Consider the following 10,604-nt stretch of genomic DNA (forward strand, 5'->3'; position numbering starts at 1 on the left):
TCTAACGATGTGGAACAAAAAAAAACCGATTACAAAAAATCAAAATTCGAATGAACCGAAAATTGAATCATCAAAAAATTAGAAAATCAATTTTTTTATTAGATTTGATTTTAGAAACCAACCTAAACCGAAGTTATATATATATATATTAATATATATATATATATATATATATATATATATATAATATCACTCATTTCTTTTTTTTTATAAAATTATCATATATATAACTTATATCTATTTATGAAAAATATATTTAATTTAAAATATTTTTAATAATTATTTGAATTAAGATGAGTAAATATTATATTATTAGTTATATAATAACATAAATAAAATATTTGATATTTTAAATATTTTTTTATTATATATATTATCTTTTATTTAATATTTTCTAAAAAAAAAGGAAAGATTAAAATCGAAAATCAATCGAATGCAAATCGATTTAAATTAGATCAGATCAAATTAAATTTTTAAACTAGATTAATTAAATAATAAATTAACAAAACCAAAATGATTGAATGGAATGTTTTTTTTTTCTTTAAAATCAATCTAATCCAATATGCCTACACCCTTACATAAGACTAACTTCTTAATCCAACTTCAGAAAAGTTAAAAAAAGAAAACTTCTTAATCCAACTATGATCGATATTTAAAAGTTAAACAATTAATAACTTAAAAGAATTATAATCTTGTTAATTAGTTGTTATGTAAAAATAGTGTATATTTAAAAGTACTGCTGCATGTATTTGCAATTAGCATTCAATGAATGTTATACCAAAGTGCCAAATGCATTGGATTGGATGATTGGATTACGTGTGATTGAAATGGCTTTCAAATACTGTTGGCCACATAGCAATAATTTCACAATGATATGATATCCGACCAAAATGACTAATGACAATACCAACAGAGGGATCCCACCATTTCGTTTTAGATCAAGCCCTACATTTGACAATAGATTCATTAGATTGGCCTAAGATTAATTAGTTCTCATAGCCGTGGGTTTCCTTCTATAATTCAACTAATCCCCTTAACGAATCAATTTGCAGGTGCATTCCCTGCATGTATTTATTAAAATGGAAATATTTTAGAAAATTCAAATAAAAGAAATAGTATATATAGTATTATATATTATATGAATGTTTAATAACATGTAATATGTTACAAGTACTTTAAACAAGCAAAAGATATTGTTCAAATTAATAAAAATGTGATGACACTACTTAAAAGTTTGTAGTATAAGGTAGATGAGATGATAGCTATAGCCGCTGTATTATGCCTCTAGGGTATTTTTTTTATTTTAGGCTTAATTGAATTATAATCTCACAAAATGTTTGAGATGAAATTTAAATCTTTTAAGTTTATAATCCAATTTGAACACAAGACCCACTAGGTCAAAGTTGGCTACTTCTTAAATGCATGAAAATTATATCATATAACTTAAATACGTAAACACACTTATATTTATGATTACGAAATAAATAATATAAATTATAAAACCTAACAAATAATAATGTATATAAATTTACAATTAAATTTATTTTAATATATTTATATAATTTCCAATATATTATGTTTTTGTAGAGGCATATTAATATATACTAGTATACTTATTCTACAGAACATGAATATAAATTTATTAGTAAATATATTAATATGCACTAGTTTATATTTATTGAATAAAAAATATTAGAATTATTTATTAATAAATATATTAATATATACTATATAATATATAATATATAAAATATATTTTCAATGTATTTATTTTTTGAAGAACTATACTAATATTTATTATACTTCTACAAAATATAACTATATTGGAATTAGTATAAATATATTAAAATAAGTTTAATCTAAAATATATTATATAAATATTTTTTCTTAAGTTAAATACCAAAAAATTATAAAATCAATAATAATATCTTATTCCAGTCGTTAAAGTATACAAAGAAAACTAATAAAAAAATAAATTTATAAAAAAATATTTAAAACAAGTGATCGGTTAAGTTATAATTAAAATGTATAAAGTATTAAAAATCTTTTATTTTTTGTTTAATTTTATAATATCATATTATTTATTTTGTAGTAGTAAATATGTGTATCTTTTTTTTGTTCTCCGTGCATTTAAGTTATATAAAAAATATAATTTTCATACATACATACATACACTTCAAGTATTTGACTTGGTCTAGTAGTTCTTGTGTTAGAGTTGGAGCATAAGATTGGGATTCAATTCCCACCTTCAACACGATGAACTTATAACTTATTTTTGTAGAGTTATATCAACAAAATCTATCAAATTAATACTAAACATAATACTAATGGCATAAGGATTAAAAGTACAATAAAGACTTTATTTTTTAAAAAAAATAATGTAATCGCAACCTCTGTAAAAACACATGGTCATTATTAAAAAAAAAACGTAAATAAAAACATTAAATTAAATTTGAACGGCAAAGATTAAAAGAAAAATGAACATTTTTTTAAAAAAAATTGTGATTATAAACTAATTTATAATCTTAATTATTCATGTATGATTGTGTGTTTTAGATTTAGAGTTCTCACTTTTCACAATAATCAGATTCACGATTTTTTTTTATCACAATTAGTTTACAATAAAAAAAATTGACAGAGCTCTTTTCAGTATTTTTTTAGTGTGAAACCACAAGTATCTTTTCAGATACATGGTTACTAACTAGGCTTTGACAATTATATTATATACTTAACTAAAATGTTGTATTAATTTTGGTAAAAAAAAAATCTTCCACTAATTAAGTTATAATTGTGAGTTATGACTTACTTTAAAATGAATTTAATTTAAATATATTTGATAGTGTAAAAGTTTTCTACAATATTATTTAATCATAAATCTTGAAAAAAAAGTATTAATATATCATTAATTTGAATGAAACTGAATTTCTTAAGTGTGTGAAAATTAAACTAAAAAATGTTTTTTATTTAAAAAAAATAAAAAATATTTATTAATGTATTATGTAAATGTTTAATTATTTTAATTATAATTACTCACACTTTGTTAATAAAAAAAGAGGCATTATTTAAAAAAAAGTGATAGATAAATAAATTTAAAAAGAGTAAAATGTTAAAAGAAGACAATGAACGTAAGTACAGGAACACGTTTGATGGGTCCGAAGGCAATCCAGACGAGAGGAGTGGTCCCACTACGATGAGACACACACTTACCGTCTTAGCAATGACACACTTTTCTTATGTTTGTCCTTTTGGTCTCCATCCAACCCCATTCGTGCGCTGCCCTGCTTCATTTCATCCTTTCTTGCTCCTCCGGACCCACCACACAATCGACTATTTTCTTGCATTTTCTAACTCATTAGTGGATTTTGTAATTAGAAAATGATAGAATGATAGTATTTAGTAGATTTAATTTTAAATTAAAAACTAATATTCCATCTATTGCCTAACAACCCACAAATTTAATAATCTTATATTTCCAATTCACAATTGAAAACTCGATCTAGTTCTTTATTATTGTCATTTAACATATGCATCTTTATCTTCGTGATTGTATTAATTGACTACTATATATTTTAGAGTTAGTTTTCAAGTTTGTTGGAGAAAAAACATATATATTGCACATTTAGCTCAACAGCTCTCTAATCTAATCACCTAACTTCTCAACTATCAAAATTGAAAATCCTAATTCTTTACTATTGTCCTCTAACATGCATCTTTATTTTTGTGGTTATACGGTCACTTATATTTTTACTAATTTTACATTTTTATAAACTTTTTTTTAATCAACAATTAGCAATATGTTAAATGCACCAGAGTGCTAGAAAGAAACAAATACAAATAACCAAAGTGACTATACAATCCGAAACATAACACGTAACAAATGAGTATATTCTTGCTCACCAATCTTTGTCTATACAAAAAATATTTTGCATGACAAAAAATACACTTCCTAACACTATAAATATTCAAACAAATCACCCCTCAATTTAGATATTGGACAATGGAGTCATATTTGAATATTCAGTAAAAAAAAAAAGTCATTTAAATATTTGATCAAGTTTATTGTTGCCGTGAATTCAATTTTTGAAATATTTTATAAGTGAGTACCTTTTAAGAATCAAATAATCAAGATTAAAATGATACATAGTTAGATGGGTAACATCACTGTAACATATTTTTAAACTGAATCGTAATGCATGTATCCACACATAAAACTGAAATTTTATACTATTGTATAATAATATACCTTCTCCTTCGGTGCCATTAAAAATATTAATATTAATTAATTATTTTCTTGACACACGGCTCTAAGAAGAAAGTCGTATATACACAGTGAAGAGAGAATGAGAAAAGGAGTGTGTTCACTAGGTTTGGTCAAAATGGCATGCAGTTTTTAATGAGATTTTTAAAGAAACAGACATGTCTATCAAAACTGTCCTCTAATGTCGGACCGGGCTCCTCTATAATGGGCTGTAACCCCTTTTAAATCTTTTCAATTCATGAATGATGATAAAAACGTGTTTGCAAAAAAAAAGTTAATTGGTCTAATTTAAAAAATATTACTTAAAATAACATTTTAAAAACTGTTACAAACTTCAATAAAAAAAAACTGTTATAAACTACGAAAAAAGTTTATTTATTACTCACATTACTAATTAATAAAACCAAACAACTTTTTAATTAATAAATAAACTTAGAAACTAGTTTAAATGATGTGATAAAAATAACATAAATATCATCAATGCAGTTATTAATACATTTGGATGTTTCCTCTATATTCAGAAGATTATTGCTAGCTAATAAGCCTTTTTATATGGTCCAAACAATCATATGTTATTCACCACGTGGTTATTACTAACTAGTCGCCTGAGATGCATTTTTTATGTTGACCTGTATTCCAGTCTTGCAGGTTATGGATGGACCAAGTCCAATCCAAAACAAAATTCACTTTTTTATGCCATAATATATGCTTACTAAATCATTTTCACACTTATCTTATAGGTTCAATTATTAAGATGTATAATTCAGTTGATTGAAAAGTTTGTATAAATTATTATAAAATTTTTGGTATTTAAGTTTAATTCCTATAAATAAAATAAAAAAATTCTTATAGGATTCAATTCCCTATATAAAAAGAGAATTTGTGTCAACTTCTAATTAACATCTTACCAAATAAAATGTAAAGGAGATATTTATTTATTTGAGAGGAACGAAAGAATAAACAAGGCATATTAACAAGCTCAAAATTAAGGATTGGCAGGAGACCTAATTTGATGTAAGATCATACTGTGTCCGTATGTAAGAAATGATTAATTTATTGAAATAATTTGTATTTGATTTATTTTGTGTGTAATTTTTTTTAAGTTAATGACAATAATAAATTACTAGTGGAATTAGTCTTCCATCACGTGGATTCAAGAACATATCTTTAACCTAAGATTTTTTTTTTAAAAAAAAAGCATTTTAACTTATAACTATTGAAATACAGTATTATTTAAGTTAGTAAAAAAAAAACTTTATAGGCTCTCTCACTTATCAAACATATTCAATAAAAAAATAAGAAAATAAATAGTTTAATCGATTTCGGATTATTTTCGTTGCGTGACAGACCACTCCATTTTTTGTAATAATAATGTTCTACTTTTATTTTACTTATTACTGCAGAGGTGAAAAAACTAAAAAATACCTTTTTTTTCCTTTAGGAAAAAAAAGGCATGTCAAGTACTAAACAATGCAAAATTTGCTAGACACGCCACAGATTCCAAGGTAATTTTGTCCCTTGTTTGTATGAAATCTTGGAAAAAAATTATTATCAAATCACAAATTATTATAAATGATAATTTTAATTTATTGATCTGATAAATTTAAAATCTTATTTTTAGTCCATAAATTTAGATAGTGTTTTAGAAATTAACCAAAAACAAGATTTTAAATTTATCAACAACCAAAAATTAAAAAAAAAAAAAAAGCATTTATCAAGACTTGATTAAAAAGCCAAGTACTAACAAGTCCTAATTCCTAAGGATATAGTCAATGACTTTAGCCTGGACCATGCATATTCTTGTATGGTAAAAGGTTGGAGCAATAAGGGAGACAGCAATATTAGGTCAACCTGTGTAGCTAGCCTATGGCATGAACAGGCATGTAAGCACCCAACAACTAGGGGGAGTTCATCCACAAAGTACTAGTACAGTTAGCTGGTTGTGATCTTGATCCAATCCTCACTCCAAATCAGCTTTCATGTGCAGAGTAGTTCTCAATGATTGCTGATTGGTGTAGGATTGCAGAGGCAAGAGCAAAACTCAACGATATGTATGTTAGACACATTATTTTTAAAGATTTATTCGTATATTGTATAATTTTTTTAGGATATAATAGGCCTTTCCACAACAAAAACTAACAAGAATAAGAAAAAGAAATCAGAGAAAAAAAGAGAGTAAAAAGCAAAATTGTTTTTTGTTTTTTGTGTGTTTGAAACGGAAGATAAAGGACAATATTTATAAGATAATTACGAAAAACATAAAAATGGTAACAAAATAATTGAGATAATTAGATTGTTTTAAATAAAAACAGAAAAAAGTAATTGAGGTAATTAGAATAAAACAGAAAGAAAATAAAAAGAATTTTCAAAATAGACACAGAAAAATCTAAAACATTAAATACATCATTTTAAATTCAAATATTTTGAAATACTCAAAAAAAAAAAAACACACATATGTACTCATGTGATATCAGAATCTCTTTAAATCGACATACTTCTCCCCATTCCCGTTCACTATATATTACTTAGTCCCCACAAATATAATTTATCCTTTTCTACAAAAGCAAATATAAGAGAGTGGGCGAGATCACTCTTTTTGGACATATTAACTAAGAAAATGATTCGTGTAATCTTCTTTTCTAAAGCATGGTGATTTTTTTGTTAGCCATTACTTGATTCGGTATCCCCTTTGATTCTAGTAAAGATTATAAAGCACGTAATGGGTCTTGTTCCCTCCGTTGAAAAAAAAAACAGGTAAATAAGCATTTTTGTCTTAAATATGTTTCAAGTTCCCATAAATTTGGAATATGCCTTTTTCAATCTCTCAAATTATAATTATTTACATTTTTTAGTCTATTGAATTTTTGAAATATTTCTTTTAATCTCTTTTGGTAACAAAATCATCACAATTTGTTCATTCAGACAGACAAAAATCAGTCAAGCTAAAAAAACTAAAAATATATTTTATAAATTTTAAGGACTAAATATTAAAATTTTTGTTTGAAGAAAAAAATATTATTCCTACAAATTTTAGGGACTAAAGATTGTAACATTTATTTGGTTCGGTAAAACTAAATATCCGTAATCATTCCTACAATTCGTGTAAAAAATTAAACTAATAAAAAAATACTTTAAAAGAAATCTAAGACATCTATTTAGCACATATGAACATCTCAAAAAAGAAATTATGCAATACTTTAAAATAATGTTAAAATCTCAATAATTAATGTAATAAAACTAATATTAGTTATGATATATGACTAGACATAGTTACTCGTTATCTTTTTATAGCACAATTCATGTCGTCTAATATAAAAATCAAGTGATATACAGGTGTAGCTAGACATAACAATGTTTAGATCAACAAGCACGTAAGAAAAATATAAGACTCTTCAACTCGTACCTTTTATCAACTTAACCATTACACAAATTGTTTTCAGTTTACGTATACACCCTTCGGTAAATAAAAATAATATATTGAAAATATAAAATAAAAAAAGAGAAAAGGAAAAAAAATAACTAAAGATTCAATCATCATTTACTTTGACCCAATTTAATATAGAACTCAAAATATATGTTTTACTATATTTAATTTTTTTTTGTTTTTTTTAAGGAAGGAAATTAATTCATATCATATTTTATGAGATTCTGAATACACTTAGGAATGTCAACAAAAAGCTGGCGGCTAGCATATAATTGTGTCTCCCCCCCCCCAGCTAAAGAGTGAGCAACACATTTAGTTTGCTTCCTAGTAAAATAAAACATATGTCTATGTTTGTAAAAAAAGAGAGAGCCTATCTTTACACAACCTAAGTATGACTCTTAATTCTTATTGAGTTGTACATCTAACATTAAAATTATCAACCACAGTTTTACAATCTGATTAAATTATCACGAACCCACCCTATAGCCTCTAAAAGGGCCATAGTTTCGCTTCAACTGGCTACAAAAGGCCTTAAAAAATGCTTGTCTTTGCAAGGATAAACTGACCCAAATCATCCCGTAAGTATAAACCAATACCAAAACATCTTTGATTAGCAAATAAGGTAGCATCTAAATTGCACTTAATCACACCAAAAGGAGGTTTCTTCCAACTGGAAATACAATTAATGTTATGTTGCAGATTCTGTTTTCTACTTCTAACTCCCCCAATCAAACAAAATATCTTTTACTCTTTGATTGATCACAGAAGGCGATTTATCAACATCCTTCCAAATTTTACCATTTCTCCTCCACCACACCACAACATGCATGATCACATGATTCATTAACACACTTGGAAAGTTCTTGTTTGTGGTGTAATTTTAAGAAAATATCAACTTAAAAATTTACAAATTAATAAAATAATAAAATAAAATAAATGTGTAAACACTCAATTTTATATAGGTAGATAAAGATAAAATATAGAAAAAATAGAGAACTTTTTAAGAGAAAAATAAAGTTAATGACTCTCTTTTTTTATGTTGGGTAGCATGAAAAGACAATGTCATAATTTAAATCATACTTATTCATTAAGATGTTCTTTACATCCTTGAAAAATTAGAAGAAAGATTTACAATTCACACTCTACCCTATAAATCAAAATCAACTTCATATATTTTAATGAAAATTAAATAACTCAAAAATATATTATCTAACTATAATTAAAGACAATATGTCAAGGAAAGGAGGCCTTTGCTTTGTTACAAGTTATAAAATGGGTTGCGCAATTACCTTATATATCACAGTGATTTTCGAGACTGACTGCAAAACCTTAGTTGAAAACTTAAAGGGTGGAAGAAACAACATTACTGAATGTGGTGTCGTTATTGACCATATCAAGCAAATTCTAAATGCACATCCAGGTTTTATGATTCAGTTTGCTAGCAAAAACACTAATAAGGTGACTCATTCCTCCACCCAAAAAAAAAACAAAAAGATGCTCATTCTTTAGCAAGAATGTCGATATAGAATTTTTTTTCTTTTGTAGGCAAAGATAATTATATGTCACTATGGGTAAAAGTGATACCCACATAGGTAACAAAACATTACAATCATAGGAAAATCCAGTCTGAGGCATATCAGAAAGCTAAGCTATGTAGAAACTAGTGGAACAAAACCATAAAGTTATCAATGCCAATAGAGTTGCCACACAGTTATAAATTCCATTATACTTGCCTTTGTATTCAACAGTTTATATCAGTGGAAATGCACTGAATTCTGTACCAAAAAAAAATATATAATAGAATTTTTCTCTAAAACTTCAATTAAGAAGTCTAACTCGGGCCAAACCATCCCCCTTACACTCTCTTCTGCCCTTATATAAAGATAAATTTTACATTGAATAAATCATATTCTCATATATCTACTTCCTTTATAAAAAAAAATACTATCAAACATTAACTACTACTATTTTAAGGCTTTGATTTTAGGCATGACAAGTATATCCGTCACCGTGAGAATCGATTCAGACTCGCTTTGACTTTGATGGAAAAAAATGGAATTGATCGGATTTGGATTTAGATTTTCTCCAATTGAAAAAGTTAGATTCTGAGATAAGATCAGGTATGCTGGTTCCTATTCTCGTTTCACTACTATTCTAATATAATAAATATTTTAAATTACTATTATAATCTTATAATTTTAATAGATTAATGTTTGTTTTATGTATGAAATCACTATTTTTCTTATAATTGTGTATAATTTTCTTAATTTCATGTTGAGCTCAAAAAATAAATGAGAATAAATTTTTTTTACTTAGTCTATTTTTAAGTACTTGTAATTTTAACTTTAGTAAATAAGGTGTTATGATTATTATATTTTTAAGTTATTAAAAAATAAATGAGATTAAACAATTTTTACTTAAAATTTTAATTTAATATGTTGTAATAGATTCAATCCAATTAAAAAAATTATCTTATTTTTTCATTTTTATGAATAAAAAAACAAGATAAAATTAAAGACAAAACAAGAAAACTCGATCCATCCCGTTGCCATGCGTATTTGATTTGATTTTTGCCAACAAGTTTTCTTTATTTAGCTATAAGTACGTGTATATGGAAAAAAAATCTCTCGTGAACTTTAATAGTGCTTCAATTCAAAACACAACATATAGCTAGCACAAATATATCAAAGCACCCAACAGATTATTTATTTTAAAAATTATAATAAATTTAGATACGATCTAAATTATTGAAAGTATTACACTGTGAATATCTAAGATTTCTTTGTTTAGAGGCATGTGTCATGTACTTTTACTTTAAAAATAAGATAGTCTTCCCTTTTCAAGCATTTGCAATTAAAGAAGAACAAAAATGGTTGCCTAAATAACTCTGTAACTTTGCTAATCATAGCTTAACAAAAAAGC

The sequence above is a fragment of the Glycine max genome, chromosome 10, assembly GCF_000004515.6.
Source record: "Glycine max cultivar Williams 82 chromosome 10, Glycine_max_v4.0, whole genome shotgun sequence".
Taxonomy (NCBI): Eukaryota; Viridiplantae; Streptophyta; class Magnoliopsida; order Fabales; family Fabaceae; genus Glycine; species Glycine max.